Raw genomic sequence first — 17,236 nt, forward strand, 5'->3', positions numbered from 1 at the left:
CCCAATCCTGTTCACAAAACAACAATTATTTCAAAGTCTTGTAGAATCTGGACATCATGAAAACAATTTTCCACCAAAGGCTTTTTCATGGCCTTCCACAATATCTGGAGTTGCTTTGTCGTTCATCAACACAAGTTTATCAATCCATTGTCCATATCCTTTAGCAATCACACATCTTCCCCCGCCAGAAGTAGATGAACCTGAAGAGGCATCCTCTGAAAGCTTATACTCAATATCGTGTCCATTCTATCCAACACCTCCTTTCAGAAAGTCTTTGATCTAGGGCATTCCCACAACATAGGCAATAAAGTGCCCCTTCCTACACCACAACCCCGTCACCTATTGTTACCCACCAAATCCAAACTATGCATATGCACTGGAGTCCAATATAAGCGTTGAAGATCGCAATGACCACTCATCTCGTTCAAGTGGCTTCGCTGGCTCAGCAAGTTGTTTTTCAACAAGAGCCACCATGCCACAGCTCACTATCAAAACACTATCTTGCTTATAACACACACCTTGAAAAGGACCCATGTTGGGTCAAAACACGTGTCGGCTTATGTGTGTAATGAAATCACCCTAATGCACTAAGTGACAAGACTTCTCATGTATTGCTTGAGAGGTTTATTTTATTTCAACTATACAGATTAGCAACATTTCTGACCCAGCGCCTGGTTGACTCTGGTTCTTACCCAAAACCTTATTGTGAACATCCACATTGCCATGGGGCATGATCATTGTATTCCCTCACAATCACACTGATCATCACTGGATTATTTGTGCAAGCAAATACCAGACACGATCTCTGCAGAATAGTGGGAGAAGAACTGAATGTGTGCAGTGAAGAAACCCAGGCAGATACCAGATTTCTCCACACTTCATTGCACACATGCAGTGATTTACTGATCCATCACCGCGCTGTCTGGAGACAGATCAATATTGCAACAAAAGAGCCTAAGCCCAGACCACAAATAAAGGTTTTCCCTTGATTAGTCCACTGCAAAATAAATGAACCTGTTTCAGTGACACAGGATAAATACTGACGATGTTCATAGAGGTATGAGCATGTTCCCACAGGATACATACTGATGATATTCATAGAGGTATGAGCATGTTCACACAGGATACATACTGACGATATTCATAGAGGTGTGAGAATGTTCACACACATTACATACTGATGATGTTCATAGAGGCATAAGCATGTTCACACAGGATACATACTGACGATATTCATAGAGGTGTGAGAATGTTCACACAGGATACTTACTGACGATATTCATAGAGATGTGAGCATGTTCACACAGGATACATACTGACAATATTCATAGAAGTATGAGCATGTTCACACAGGATACATACTGACGATATTCATAGAGGTGTGATGTTCACACAGGATACATACTGATGATGTTCATAGAGGTATGAGCATGTTCACACAGGATACATACTAACGATATTCATAGAGGTGTGAGAATGTGAACACAGGATACTTACTGATGATATTCATAGAGATATGAGCATGTTAACACAGGATAAATACTGATGATGTTCATAGAGGTGTGAGAATGTTCACACAGGATACATACTGACGATGTTCATAGAGGTGTGAGAATGTTCACACAGGATACATACTGACGATGTTCATAGAGGTGTGAGAATGTTCACACAGGATACATACTGACGATGTTCATAGAGGTATGAGAATGTTCACACAGGATACATACTGATGATGTTCATAGAGGTGTGAGAATGTTCACACAGGATACATACTGATGATGTTCATAGAGGTGTGAGAATGTTTGCACAGGATACATAGTGACGATGTTCATAGAGGTGTGAGAATGTTCACACAGGGTACATACTTATGATGTTCATAGATGTATGAGCATGTTCACACAGTATACATACTGACAATATTCATAGAGGTATGAGCATGAGGTGTGAGAATGTTCACACAGGATACATACTGACGATGTTCATAGATGTATGAGCATGTTCACACAGGATACATACTGACGATATTCATAGAGGTATTAGCATGTTCACACAGGATACATACTGACGATATTCATAGAGGCGCGAGAATGTTCACACAGGATACATGCCGGCGATGTTCATGGAGTTGTGAGCCTGTTCACACAGGATAAATGCCTGCGATGTTCATGGAGTTGTGAGCATGTTCACACAGAATACATGCCGGCGATGTTCATAGAGTTCTTGTGCCACTGCCAGCCCTTTGCCTCCAGGGTGTATATATCACTAAAGTTTCCTAATAATACATTCATAGTAATGCCTTCGTTTGTATTTTGTCACAGCACTATATTTGGTATTTGGCATCACCCACGTGCTTCTCGTGTCCTAATCAATATTTGATTCTTATTAAATGTGTTTTTTATTGATATCTCATAAAGGGCAGGCGTTTTTTAAATGCAAATCTCGGGGTCAAAGGCCATCCTGAATAGCTCAGTAAATCAGGTTTCTGCCAGTTATTTTTATTTGAAAAATCGGAATGTTATGTTCCTCCATGAGACTTCCTCTACCATCAATACGAACAAGCAGTACCAGATGGAGAAACAGGAAGTTTCTCCATTGTTTAGCGTTATAGTTATTCCCCATTTTGGAGTCCCATTGAATTCCAGTGGGGTTAGGCAAAATGACCACACTCAGTCACCATTGTAAGTGAAGGCGATACCTACACATGCGACCGTGCAGATTTCTGTTATATGGGTGATACATTCCATAATTGTGCAAAGTAGTAAAACAAGTGGTATTTTAAAATACCACATTCTCTTTCACTTCTAAAAGCAACGTCGTAATGGAACATTTACTATCACCTCATCTGAATAGAGCAAGGGCACATAGATTGCATTACCGCTCCCCCCCCTTTTCCTCTAAGACATGCTTTACACAGCCCTGTTGACTTCTGGCCAGTGAAGGTATGGTCACATTTCACTAGTTTTTATTTCACTTCACTGGTTTCCCGTTCACATGCACACATTTTAAAATATCTATTACATTACCGTTTCTACCGGCAAACCCATCTATCTGGCTAATAAGCTGTGGATTTTCAAGGGCATGTACAGCATAAAAAGTTAGTACGTTCCTGATGTGAACATTCCGAAATGTCGTCATGCTTCATTCTCCACTCAAGCATTCACGGCGAAGGCCTGAGGGCAAAGAATTCCCTCTCCATCCCCATGCGTCTTCTTCCATCACAAGGCAGTGAACATGTTATCCCTGAGACAGCATGTCATGGTTTGTCTACCAGTTGTTTTGAATGTTGAATGCTATCTGATCTTGTCATGTATTGCTCGTTTTGTAATATTGATGTATTGGTTGCACAGTCAGTTCAGGGAATGTGTTCTTCGCATTTTTAAAATAAAATAAATAAAATAAGAGTGGATATGAGCAACTTCAAAAAATCTGGGTCCACTCCACCAGTGATGGAAGAGGATTGGTCTGGTTCCAGTTATCTGTCTTCTTTTTGGCTATGTCCTCCCTGAGCCTTTTAGTCCTCCATCACCAGGCTTGCAATGAGATAAAAGGCCGATTCCCTTGGAACATTAATTCAATGTGTGTGCTTCTCAATCCCAGAATCCTGCTCAGAAACGTTTTCTTGACATGTATCCCGTTTTGTCATATACCGTTCGGATTCACCACATATGCACACAGAGAGAAAGATCACTGCTCATGGCAATCTCATTAGCTGTATTACCTCTACTGTGGCCAATACATGCATGCAATTACGGGGGGTTACAGAGTCAAGGGTCACTGCGTCCGTGTAGCTGAATGGAGCAGGTATGTACTTTCCAACACCGTCTCATGACGTTTATTTTAATTGCATTCAACCATTAATAACTTGAGGCATTTGAATGTATGAAGGATGTTGAGGCAGCTCAGTCTGTAACAGTGTTTGTGAATAAACCACAAGCGAATCAGACTTTTCCAGCATGCTGGAAACATGACATCAGTGTTAGCCACATTTTCTGTTATGCCTCATACCTCTTGGATCATGGTAATGTCTCCTTTGCATTCCGATATCAGAATATGGGACTAAATGTCCTTTAACTTAATTATTTATTCTTGTATATAGGACTACGTTTGGAAACAATCAAGAAATCTCATGATCATATAGGGGTTTTATTTCGTTGTAATGCATTTTAGGTGAAACCACTAAAACAGCTAAATCTATACATGCATTTAGCCTCACTTTGAAAATATACATTGATCCCAGATGCTATGGCAGCTTCCTCTTTGGGCATGACATACACACAAATGCGATCTATAATGCAAGGGTATAAAAGAGAAATTCTGGAAAATCATAACATTGGCAACAGTGATGTTGTTATAATAACAAAAATATGTTTTCGGAACATGAAACAAAGCCATTAGGGCTGATTTATTTATCATGTGTTTTTTAAATAAAGGGTTTTCCAAGAAAGGCACACTAGAAACCCTATTCAAACACACATATGTATAAGATATTACAATTGTTTAATCTCAAGCAGAGTTGTCCTTAGGCATGGTAATAAGAAAAAAACACATATAAACAATGGTGCTGTAACAAAAATGTGGGCATTTGAAGTATATTTCGTTGTGCTGGTTTCCAGACTGTGGGAAAAATAGACTAATGGCAACCAGAACACCCAGTTCCCAACGGCTATGCCAAGATAGAAAAAGAGGCGTGAACCCTTCTAAGGATTAGTGAAAATGGTTATTCCATTATTTATTAGGTATTTACCTTATAGATGCGTGACTTTTCAATTCCGTTTGTTTTGATGGTCCACATTTTATGAATGGTTCCAGTCTCACCGAATAGAAATCGCATTCTCCTGGTGAGTGATACACTCATATAAATTATTAATATTAAACCATAACAGAGACAAAGCAAGTAAGACAACTCTGTGAGTTAAGTGCTTGCCTTCGAGGGCCGTGAGGAATCTACAAGTTCCATAAAAAATGTGATAGTATTATTATTACACAACATACATTTGATTTCATCCAGCTACTTATTATTTTTGACAGAAAAATAAATAATTCTTCAACATTTGAAGATAAAGTATATACATGTACTCAGCAAAGCCAGAGATCAGATGGGAGTTCTTGTGTAATATGACACTAACAGGCCGATTCATGGAATAATTAGCGCGGCGCAAGTGGCCAAAAACGTGCGATTAGCAGTGGAATAGCGAAAATCGCAGTGCAAGTGCGAAAATCGCACGAAAAGCAGCGCACATCGATTCATGGAAGGCCGTGCGCGAGAAAACCATTGATGTGCGCTAAAAAAGTGCGCGGCGCACGTTGGCGCACAGGCCATCTAACGGCGTGCGCCAGGTCACAGCGAAAATCGCACAGGCCACAGCGAAAATAGCACATAACGCAGCGCACACAACAAAAGTAGGCGGAACATGGGGCGTAACACTCGGAATGGGGAACAACTTGCCAAAATGTGGGCGTCACGGGGGAAGTGCAGGGTGCAAGTGCGCGGACGCCCACACGCTCGCCTACAACACGTATTCATGGAATCTAATAGGGCAAAAAAGCGCACGGTCAAACCAGCGCACAGGCACAAACACAACCGCCACAAGAAAGCAGGCGGTAGCGTCTCAGCGCCTGTAATAAATGTGCGCCAAAAGGTGCGCCAACAAATAGCACCTATATACAGCCATGATGAATGTCCTATACTGTGGCCCTCCAGGACAAATGACGTGCAAAGGGGTACCCACAAACACGGACACCCGCTGACTGAAAAATAACATGTGCGTGTATTCCGGGGTGCACGGGAACTTTCACACGCGATTTGGCTGGGTACGTGGATCTCAATGGTGTGCGGGAAGTCCCACACGGGATTTGGCTGGGTACGTGGATCTCAGGGGTGCGCGGGAAGTCCCACACACGATTTGGCAGGGTACGTGGATTTCAGGGTTGCGCAGGAAGTTCCACACGTGATTTGGCCGGGTATGTGCGCGGGAATTTACACACGCGACTTGGCTGGGTACGTGGATCTCAGGGGTGCGCGGGAAGTCTCACACGCGATTTGGCAGGGTACGTGGATTTCAGGGGTGCGCGGGAAGTTCCACACGTGATTTGGCCGGGTACGTGCGTGGGAATTTACACACGCGACTTGGCTGGGTACGTGGATCTCAGGGGTGCGCGGGAAGTCTCACACGCGATTTGGCAGGGTACGTGTATTTCAGGGGTGCGCGGGAAGTTCCACACGCGATTTGGCCGGGTACGTGCAAGGGAATTCACACATGCGATTTGGCTGGGTACGTGGATCTCAGGGGTGCGCGGGAAGTCTCACACAGGATTTGGCAGGGTACGTGGAATTCAGGGGTGCGCGGGAAGTTCCACACGCGATTTGGCCGGGTACGTGCGCGGGAATTTACACACGCGACTTGGCTGGGTACGTGGATCTCAGGGGTGCGCGGGAAGTCCCACACGCGATTTGGCAGGGTACATGGATTTCAGGGGTGCGCGGGAAGTTCCACACGCGATTTGGCCGGGTACGTGCGCGGAAATTTACACACGCGATTTGGCTGGGTACGTGTATTTCAGGGGTACGCGGGAAATTCTACACGCGATTTGGCTGTGTGCTCCCAGGTATTCCCTGTACATCCTACACGGACACTGCAGGCAGCCGACACCACAGGGGACTACCCTGCACACCTGCTCATGTCACCCAGCACCCCCACCCCCCAGCATCCAGGGGCAGCCTCCAACAGGCCCCGACCCATGTCTCCCACCACCACCACCCCCCTGCCACCATGGGCATCCCCCACCAGGCCCCCACTCATGTCTCCCACCACCCCCATCCCCCAGCAGTGCAGGGGCAGCACCACCAGGCCCCCATTCATGTCCAACACATGTCTCCCACCACCCCCACCCCCCAGCATCCAGGGGCAGCCTCCACCAGGCCCCCACTCATGTCTCCCACCACCCCCACCCTCCAGCCACCATGGGCATCCCCCACCAGGCCCCCACTCATGTCTCCCACCACCCCCACACCCCAGCCACCATGGGCATCCCCCACCAGGCCCCCACTCATGTCTCCCACCCCCCCCACCCCCCCAGCAGTGTGGGGCACCCTCCACCAGGCCACCACCCATGTCTCCCACCACCCCCACCCCCCAGCCACCATGGGCAGCCCCCACCAGGCCCCCACTCATGTCTCCCACCACCCCCACCCCCAGCCACCATGGGCATCCCCCACCAGGCCCCCACTCATGTCTCCCACCACCCCCACCCCCCAGCCACCATGGGCAGCCCCCACCAGGCCCCCACTCATGTCTCCCACCACCCCCACCCTCCCAGCCACCATGGGCAGCCCCCACCAGGCCCCCACTCATGTCTCCCACCACCCCCACCCCCCAGCATCCAGGGGCACCCTCCACCAGGCCCCCACTCATGTCTCCCACCACCCCCACCCCCCAGCCACCATGGGCATCCCCCACCAGGCCACCACCCATGTCTCCCACCACCCCCACCCCCCCAGCCACCATGGGCAGCCCCCACCAGGCACCCACTCATGTCTCCCACCACCCCCACCCCCCAGCAGTGCAGGGGCAGCACCATCAGGCCCCCACTCATGTCCAACTCATGTCTCCCACCACCCCCACCCCCCCAACCACCATGGGCATCCCCCACCAGGCCCTCACTCATGTCTCCCACCACCCCCACCCCCCAGCCACCATGGGCAGCCCCACCAGGCCCCCACTCATGTCTCCCACCACCCCCACCCCCCAGCAGTGTGGGGCACCCTCCACCAGGCCACCACCCATGTCTCCCACCACCCCCACCCCCCCAGCCACCATGGGCAGCCCCCACCAGGCCCCCACTCATGTCTCCCACCACCCCCACCCCCCAGCATCCAGGGGCACCCTCCACCAGGCCCCCACTCATGTCTCCCACCACCCCCAGCCACCATGGGCATCCCCCACCAGGCCCCCACTCATGTCTCCCACCCCCCAGCAGTGCAGGGGCAGCACCACCAGACCCCCACTTATGGCCCCTATCACCCCCAACCCCCAGCCACCATGGGCATCCCCCACCAGACCCCCACTCATGTCTCCCACCCACCCCCACCCCCCAGCCACCATGGGCAGCCCCCACCAGGCCCCCACTCATGTCTCCCACCACCCCACCCCCCAGCAGTGCAGGGGCAGCACCACCAGGCCCCCACTCATGTCCAACTCATGTCTCCCACCACCCCCACCACCCCAGCCACCATGGGCATCCCCCACCAGGCCCCCACTCATGTCTCCCACCACCCCACCCCCCAGCAGTGCAGGGGCAGCACCATCAGGCCCCCACTCATGTCCAACTCATGTCTCCCACCACCCCCACCCCCCCAACCACCATGGGCATCCCACACCAGGCCCTCACTCATGTCTCCCACCACCCCCACCCCCCCAGCCACCATGGGCAGCCCCACCAGGCCCCCACTCATGTCTCCCACCACCCCCACCGCCCCAGCAGTGTGGGGCACCCTCCACCAGGCCACCACCCATGTCTCCCACCACCCCCACCCCCCCAGCCACCATGGGCATCCCCCACCAGGCCCCCACTCATGTCTCCCACCCACCCCCACCCCCCAGCCACCATGGGCAGCCCCCACCAGGCCCCCACTCATGTCTCCCACCACCCCCACCCCCAGCAGTGCAGGGGCAGCCCCCACCAGGCCCCCACTCATGTCTCCCACCACCCCCACCCCCCAGCATCCAGGGGCACCCTCCACCAGGCCCCCACTCATGTCTCCCAACACCCCCACCCCCCAGCCACCATGGACATCCCCCACCAGGCCCCCACTCATATCTCCCACCACCCCCACCCCCCAGCATCCAGGGGCACCCTCCACCAGGCCCCCACTCATGTCTCCCACCACCCCCACCCCCCAGCCACCATGGGCATCCCCCACCAGGCCACCATCCATGTCTCCCACCACCCCCACCCCCCCAGCCACCATGGGCAGCCCCCACCAGGCCCCCACTCATGTCTCCCACCACCCCCACCCCCCAGCAGTGCAGGGGCAGCACCACCAGGCCCCCACCCATGTCTACCACCACCCCCACCCCCCAGCCACCATGGGCATCCCCCACCAGGCCCCCACTCATGTCTCCCACCCACCCCCACCCCCCAGCCACCATGGGCAGCCCCCACCAGGCCCCCACTCATGTCTCCCACCACCCCCTCCCCCAGCATCCAGGGGCACCCTCCACCAGGCCCCCACTCATGTCCCCCTGCACCCAGGTCCTCACAATCCCCAATCATGTGCGTTATGGTCAGCCTCCACAGCCAAAAGGCCCTACCAAGAAACCCATTCACCCACATGGAAATGGAAATTACATGTTACACCCCCAATGTTCATAAAGCAAATGAACCCATGTCGGTCACACACAAAGGTTGTAAATGAATGGGAAAACACCCAACATGACATGCATGAAACCAATGAGATGATACCACACAGTGAAGTATGAAAACAAAATTGTATTTAAAAAAATTGAATGCATATGAAATGAAACAAACTACAATGGCAATGAAAAAAAGATAAGCTGCATGTCCGTCCAAAAAAATCAAAACTACAAATCCAAATCCAAAAAAATGTTGTTCAAAGTCACATTAAAAATAAAATCAATCCGAGAGAGAAAAATAAATGCAAAGACCACTGCTCCATGGAGAATAAATCAAAAATAAAAAAATAAAACAATCCAATGAAGAACTATGTACAAAACATCCAAGGGTCCATGAGCACAACTGAACAAAGGAAACCTACAAAATACCTTAACTAAAATCCAACTATATACAAAAAGTGGAGCAGTGTCCGTCGACTCCAAATCATAAGAAGAAACAAAGGAAACCTAAAACTAAAGAACTATATACAAAGGCGGCGGGCAAGTCCAGTGGCTCACTCCGTGGTGTTCCGGGCCAGGGCATCATCAAAATCCTCGTCTATGTCCCGGAGGCGGTCCTGTTCCATGGCCCTGAGGGTCCGCAGGGACGACGCCATCTGCTCCTCCAACCCCCTGCGGATTGCCTCGAGGCACTCGGCCCGCCTCAGGGCCCTCCGCATGGAGTTCTCCGCCCTGACCATCGTGAGCCGCGCCTCTTCCGCCCGCCGCCGCTCCGCACCTATCTGCTGGCCAACCGCAGCCACACGGAAGACACTTCCTGTCCTGGGTCCTCCTGCTCTCCGGCCGCTGCCTGCCCCTCCGATGTTGATGGCCCCGAGCCATGATGCCTCCCACGTTGACTCTGCTGCTGCCTCCGACGCAACTGCCTCTGCCAGCACGACGGCATCCAGGCTGATGGAATCCACCGACGCCGTCGTGCACGTGCCCTGCCTGATGATGCCGGCACATCCTCCATCTGCTGGGGTACAGTTGCTGTGGTGTCCACCCCTGCTGGACCTCCGACTCCCGACTGTGGCAGGGATGGGATCCCCACCGAGCTGGCTGCATTGGTCAGGGCAGGTCCACAGGGGGCCCTGGTGGCATCTGGGCCGGAAGACGGCAAGGAGAACGACCGGCGTATAGCCTCCACAGAGGAGGAGAGGGCCTCCAGATTGGCCGACACATGCAGGAAACCCCCGAACATGGAAGATCCCAATTGGGCCACGTCGGCACGGTGCTCTTCGTGATGATGTGCCTGCTCCTCCCGGGAAGCACGCACGTCATCACAAATTGCACCCGCGCGCATCGCGACCCCAATCAGGACCTTCTCCATACGGACACGGGTCCCCTCGTCCGCAGGTGGAGGGGAATCAGGTGACATGGACATCCCCTCTACCTGCGGACGGGCCTGGGACTTGGCATCCCTGCTGGTGCATGGTGGTGCACTCACAGGGTCAGGGACAGCGACATGCACAGGCCCCTCCACGGTGACCTATGCTGCCTCCTGCCCCTGCCCCTGGACTGCACCACTTGCACCAGCAGGGATGCCCCCACCAGGCCCCATGTGCGGCTCAGTAGTGGCCTCCTCCTCCTCTGAGGAAACAACCAACCTGGATGGCTCCTCACCGTCTTCCGCCGTAGCAGGCCCCTGTGGGGGCTCACCCACCCCTTCCGCTGCAGCCGTGGGGGCATCCGCACCGCCTTGCTCCACAGAGCCGTCTCCGCCCTCTTGTTCACTAGCCGCTGCGTAGAGGGAGACATAGAACACAAGCATCAGGATACTGTTCATTGGTCCCCTAGACAGGAAGCAATAGCAGATGAGTACCACTGTCAAAGTACACTTCCATCATGTCCCTCCACAACACATGGGTCAGTCCAGGCAAAACACACACAGTAACAGGCATGGTGCATGCCATGGACATTTCCATACATGTCCAATGGACTCTTGAAACATACAATGATATGGAACTCACATGCATCATGGTTCATGCCTATCACATGCACACACTTCACCTCAGTCACATCCATCTGGCCTCATACACCCCAAACACAGCGGATACAAGGGTAACTAGGCTGCATCAGTGAATCTGTGCATTGTCACACACATGTGTCATGCATCCATGGCATTCACAAGTCACAGACACGCAGGTCAGGCACACAGACATGGCTACCATATATGTACCTGGCATCAGCACCCATCCCTCACCCCCACCCATGTCCAGGAACAGAGACTGGCATGCTCTCATGTGTAAAATCTGCATAGGGCTCCCCATTTCGCATTTAAACACATGCAACAACCATGTGGTTCACACATCACTGGTCGCACATGCATTACCATGATGTCCCTGCACACATACATGCATACATGGCCTATGTCACACATACAGGCAAGTATCAGACAACCAGCACACCGCAACATGCCCTGTCTCACACAGCAATGCTTGGACACTTACCACTCAATTCCAGACGGGTCTCCCTCTCAAGGATCTGGGCGTGGAGCGCTGGGCGTACGCATTCCAGGACCCTCATCTGGATGGAACTCATGCGGCCCCGGCCCCCCTCCACGAGGCGCCGGGCCTTCACGAGGGTCCTGGACCTCAAGTCCTCCCAGCGCTTCTTGATCTTCTGGACGTCGCGGGTTGCCACCCCCTCCGCGTTGATAGCAACCACACAGTCGGCCCAGATCCTCTCCCGTCCTTCCTTGCTGGCGGGGGACGATCCAAAGAGGGCATCATACTGCCCCAGGACATGCTCCACCAGGACACCAACTTCGGTGGCAGTGAAGCTGGTGCCCCTCTGGCCTGGGGTTGCCACTGGTGCCAGATGTGGAAGTGCCTGACATGGCAACCCCAGAGGCAGGAGTGGGTGGGCAACTGGGTCCTCGGGCTGGGCTGTGGAGCGATGTTATCCCAGTCCGGAGTCTTCTGTTCCAGCAGGGGTGGACACAGAAACTGGACCCCTGCAGATGGCTGATGTGCAGGCACCAAATGAAGGGCACGGTGGCAGCAGGCAGGCAGCAGCAGCAGATGGCACGTGGGAGGCTGCTCGGGGCACTGGGGGCAGTAATTCGGCCTTCTGGGCAGGAGCGTGGTCTTCCATGTGTTTTCGCGTGGCCAGCTTGATACGGAGTGATTTGGCACGTGAAAATCCTGCACGTCAGCGTGAAATTCGAGGAAAGGCCCTTAGCGCTTAAGCGCGTCAGCACGCATACGCGATTCTATTGGACCAAAGGCCCTCAGCGCGTAAGCGTGTCTGTGACGTGACCCGCACGGGTGTTTCCCTCATAGCACGTGATGACGGAGCACACGTGGAAAGACTGCACGTCAGAGTGTCATCGCGTGTAATTGGACAAAACTGCGCGTACACGCGATTGGCCTATGTACGTGTATTTCAGGGGTGCGCGGGCACTTACACACGCGAGTACATCAGCGCACGTGTATACCGGGGTGCGCGAGAATTTCCACACGCTATTGGCCTGGGTACTGGATTTCACGGGTGCACGGGAAGTTTCACACGCGAGTACATCAACGCACGTGTATATCGGGGTGCGCGGGAATTTCCACACGCTATTGGCCTGGGTACTGGATTTCAGGGGTGCGCGGGAAGTTTCACACTCTCGCCTACAACACACGCAACGAACACGTATGCCAGTAGGAAGCAGGCATACGTCGACCCGCGACGCATAAATTTGCGCGCAAACAAAATAACAAGCTCAGACGCCAGGATGAATATACCGTTCCTAGCAGCAGTGGCCGTGGGCTACCAAAGGAGGAGGAGGAGGATAGTCAGGGCCAGAATATTCACACCCAGAACCAGCCTTTTCGGGATGCCTGATGACCAGGTGTATGGGAGGTACAGGTTTCCACCACACATAATACTGGACCTGGTGAGTGAGTGGGAGGATGACTCACATCACCCACCCTGTGCTCCCAAGCACTCAGCCCCCTGGAGAAGGTCCTCAATGTACTGCACTTCTTAGCCACTGGATCATTTCAGCGGACAAGTGCCATAGTGGGTGGGGTGTCACAGGCCACGCAGTCACGCTGCCTACACCAGGTCTTGAACATCATCACTGCACGCCCATCAGTCCGCAGGCACATATACCTGCCCAGAACACCTGCAGAAAGGCATTCTGCCGCCCTGGATTTTTACGGTGTGGCACGATTCCCCAAAGTGCTAGGTGCCATCGACTGCACCCATGTGGCTCTTCGTCCCCCCAGGGCATCTGAGCACATCTATAGGAACCGCAAGCACTGGCATTCCATCAACGTGCAGGTAGTATGTAATGCCAAGGGAATCAACACCTCAGTATATGCCAACTATCCCGGGTCCACCCACGACAGCTTCATTTACCGAATGTCCACCCTAAGCCGGGACCTAGAAGCTGGGCGGCATGGCGATACATGGCTGCTTGGTGAGTATGAATGCCACTGCACATGCATGCATGTCAGATACTGAGCAAGGTCACAACCCCACCAATGACACCAATCACCACCTCCACAGGGGACAGTGCCTACCCTCTCAGCCCCCACATGATGACGCCAATTCGGAACCCCACCACGCCACCCGAGGTAAGATATAACACAGCCCACATTGCAACCCGGGGCATAGTGGAGCGCACATTCGGAGTGCTTAAGTCACGCTTTCGCTCCCTTGACCGTTCTGGCGGGCAGCTGTTATACGCTCCCCCAGTAGTGTGCAGGATCATAGTGGCAGCATGTGTCCTGCACAACGTTGCAACACGCCTTGGCCTGGCCGTGGACATGGTGGTGGCCCCACATCCCCAACCACATGCACGGCCGCTGCGCATGGGAGGGGAAAGGGCACGGGGGAGGCAGCCCGTACACAGCTAGTGGCTAATTACTTCACATAGAAATCACACCCCTGTGGAGTGCACACTGCCCTGGCACATACCATCTGACAATCAATGATGACTCAACCTGACACTGATCCTGAATGTCTGGAGAATCAACCGTCAAAACCATATCAGCCTGAGATTGTTCACCTGGAAGTGTTACAATGTGTGCATCCCTACCTAAACAGACACCACCAATACAGTTTCGGGAAAAAACACATTCATGCAGCTTAAATGAATACCCACTTGCAAAATGCAACATGAGGACAGTGCCATGTCACCCAACCCATCCCCAGCACCGCCACACGACACACCTTGCCATGTCATGCTATGTGCAGGTAAACAAAGTAATCCCCACAACATGACACAAGTGTCACAATGTACAGTGTCCCTAATTGAAACTCGCGACACCTGAAATGCTCACAGTAATGCAGGACCAACAACACACTTGAGCAGGTATTTAGCAATAACACTTATCAGCTACTGACCCTCAAAACTACCATTAACATGACATTACGAATGTAAGGAATTAGTAGTCTCACCACCTGGAAATGCCTGCACTCCCACCACTTCCAACTGTACAGTGTTGCCGCCATGTAGAGTTGTAGGTGCACTGCTGCCAACATGGACCCCATCTCCAAAGTAGAGGGCCTTGTGTAGACATGAGGAAAGGACCTGCAAATTAGGAAGTAGACACGGATGATGAGTTACACATCAATGCAACATGCAGTGTACAACACAACAGCAATATGCACTAGGAATGTATACACAGTATTGACTAGACTACCCACACATGTAGTGGGAGTCCAATGTCACCATGTACGTCAATGTCACTTGGGCACACCCTTTGCAAGCCCATGGAAACGGGAAGCAGGAGGGGTGTGTGTGACAAAAACCCAAGAATCTGAACCAAATACATGACAAGCCTGCATGTGCCCAGCCACAATGCAGCGTATGCCCACAGGAGCCACAGAGGGCAACACATTGTCCCCAAAAAAATAAAAATAAAGATAAAAAAAAAAAAAAAATCAAAAATGGCCATTAATGGGCCCGGGGGGGTTGGGGAGGCCACCCAGGAGGTCCGAGGACAGGGTGCACACCAAAACCCACCTGTGTGGATCTTGGGAAAAAAAAACACCTCCATGGGCTCATGGCCCACACGGCTACCCTATTGTGGGAGTATCACTGCTGTCGCTATTATCATCCTGTGCAGCTGCACCCAGAGGTGGTTGCACTATGGGAGGCAGCCCACGCAAGGCCCTAGTCTGTTCCTCCATGGCTGCAAGCATGCGGGTGTGGTAGGTCTCGTTCTGGAGGATGATTGTGCGGAGGTCCCCATGCAACAACTCACGGGATGCCCGGACCTCCGCCCTAGTTGCCTGCATCTCAGCTGAGAGCGTATGGGTGAGACGCTCCAGCTGGTGTTCTGTCCTTCGGTTTGTTGAAGCCTCAAGCTCAACAAGAGTCGTCCTGAGGTGAAGGAGCTCCAGCCTCAGGGCTTCCCTGTGGCCCTGGGACTCTATGGAGATGGCTTCCTGCAGTGTCGCCAGTGTCGCCCGCCTGTCCCTGTTGGACGCCAACATGTCCTCCCTGTGTGACTGGCAGATGGAGTCGGTTGCCTGCTGTAGTCGCTCCATCAGCCTTTCGGGGGGGTCAATGGAAGTGGCCACCCTATCCATGGCCTGAGCCATCATCTCTGATGATGCTGCCTGTTGGGTTGCCATACCGTAAATGGATTGCTCCCATGCGGTATTGCCAGGTGGCGTACGGCCACCACGTCGGCGGGCACCACACCTGTCTGGGGCAAGGCGAACTGCATCTTGCTGTGCCGGCACTGCCTGAGGCTGCAGGACTGCATTCCCCCTCTGATCTGCTGGCCCAGGAACAGGATCAGATGTCGCGGAGTGTGACCCTGCATCCGTAACCACCAAAGGCGTAGCTGCCAACACTGACATCCCCATTGAGGGTTCTGACCCTGGTGGAGGTGGGTGGGACAGAACAGAATCCCTCCCAGGAACACTCACCTGCGACGGCACGTAGGTCTCATCATCCGAATCAACACCTGAGTACAGCTCGGGGGAGGTGCAGCCAGAGACACCCCTTGAGAGTATAACCTGCAGCAGTTGTGGGTTCTCACCCACCACCACACCACGTCCCTCACTGGTGGTCGGTCGGCCCTCGGACCCCTCCTGGGTCTGCACCATCTCCACAACCCCAGCAGTATCAGGTGCGTCTTCCCCTGCAAAGACATAAAAGCAAACAAATGGAAACAGGCATTAGCACCATGGCACACAATGAGGGCTGAGAAGCAAGAGAACCAGTACTTGATTGACACATGTCCCACATGACTAAAACCCTCCCATGCATGCACCCTCACTGCGTATGAAGGGCAGGCAAATGGCACACACTGATGACACCAAGATGGAAGATGAACACATTTTCTGCATGCTGCCTGGCAGTGGCATTACACATTGGCCTGTGATTGCCAGGTGAAATACACATGCCATCACACAGATGGCATGTACCATTGCTATTGAGTGAAGATGGAGAGGAGGGCAGCACTTATTCATTCAGTCCAGTTCTCTCATGTAATAGCTTTTCTAATTCAAACAGGTCTGATTTTTCACCTGGAGCTGCCAGTCCAAAATGGTCCGATTGCACAGGGACATGTGTGAACAAATGATATCCAGGTAACAAAGTCACTCCACTTTACCATAGCCATGTCAGACATGTGACTAGAGGACTGAGAAATACCTAGTAAAAGTGGTGGAATGCAAACAATCTGCCTGAATGAACAGAGAAAAATAAGCAACAATGTTGTGGCAAGGTGACACTTCAAGGGCAACTGGCGTGCTGTTGGGCTAGATGTCTACTGTTGGCAGAAGAGATACTGCTATGGCCAAATGCTGCTGCGCAGAATGTATTGCATGAAGCACATGGGTGACCCAAACGACTCAGGCGCACACACCCTCACCTGGCACACAAACAG

The sequence above is a fragment of the Ambystoma mexicanum genome, chromosome 10 (genome assembly GCF_040938575.1).
Source record: "Ambystoma mexicanum isolate Mex_15411 chromosome 10, UKY_AmexF1_1, whole genome shotgun sequence".
Classification (NCBI taxonomy): domain Eukaryota; kingdom Metazoa; phylum Chordata; class Amphibia; order Caudata; family Ambystomatidae; genus Ambystoma; species Ambystoma mexicanum.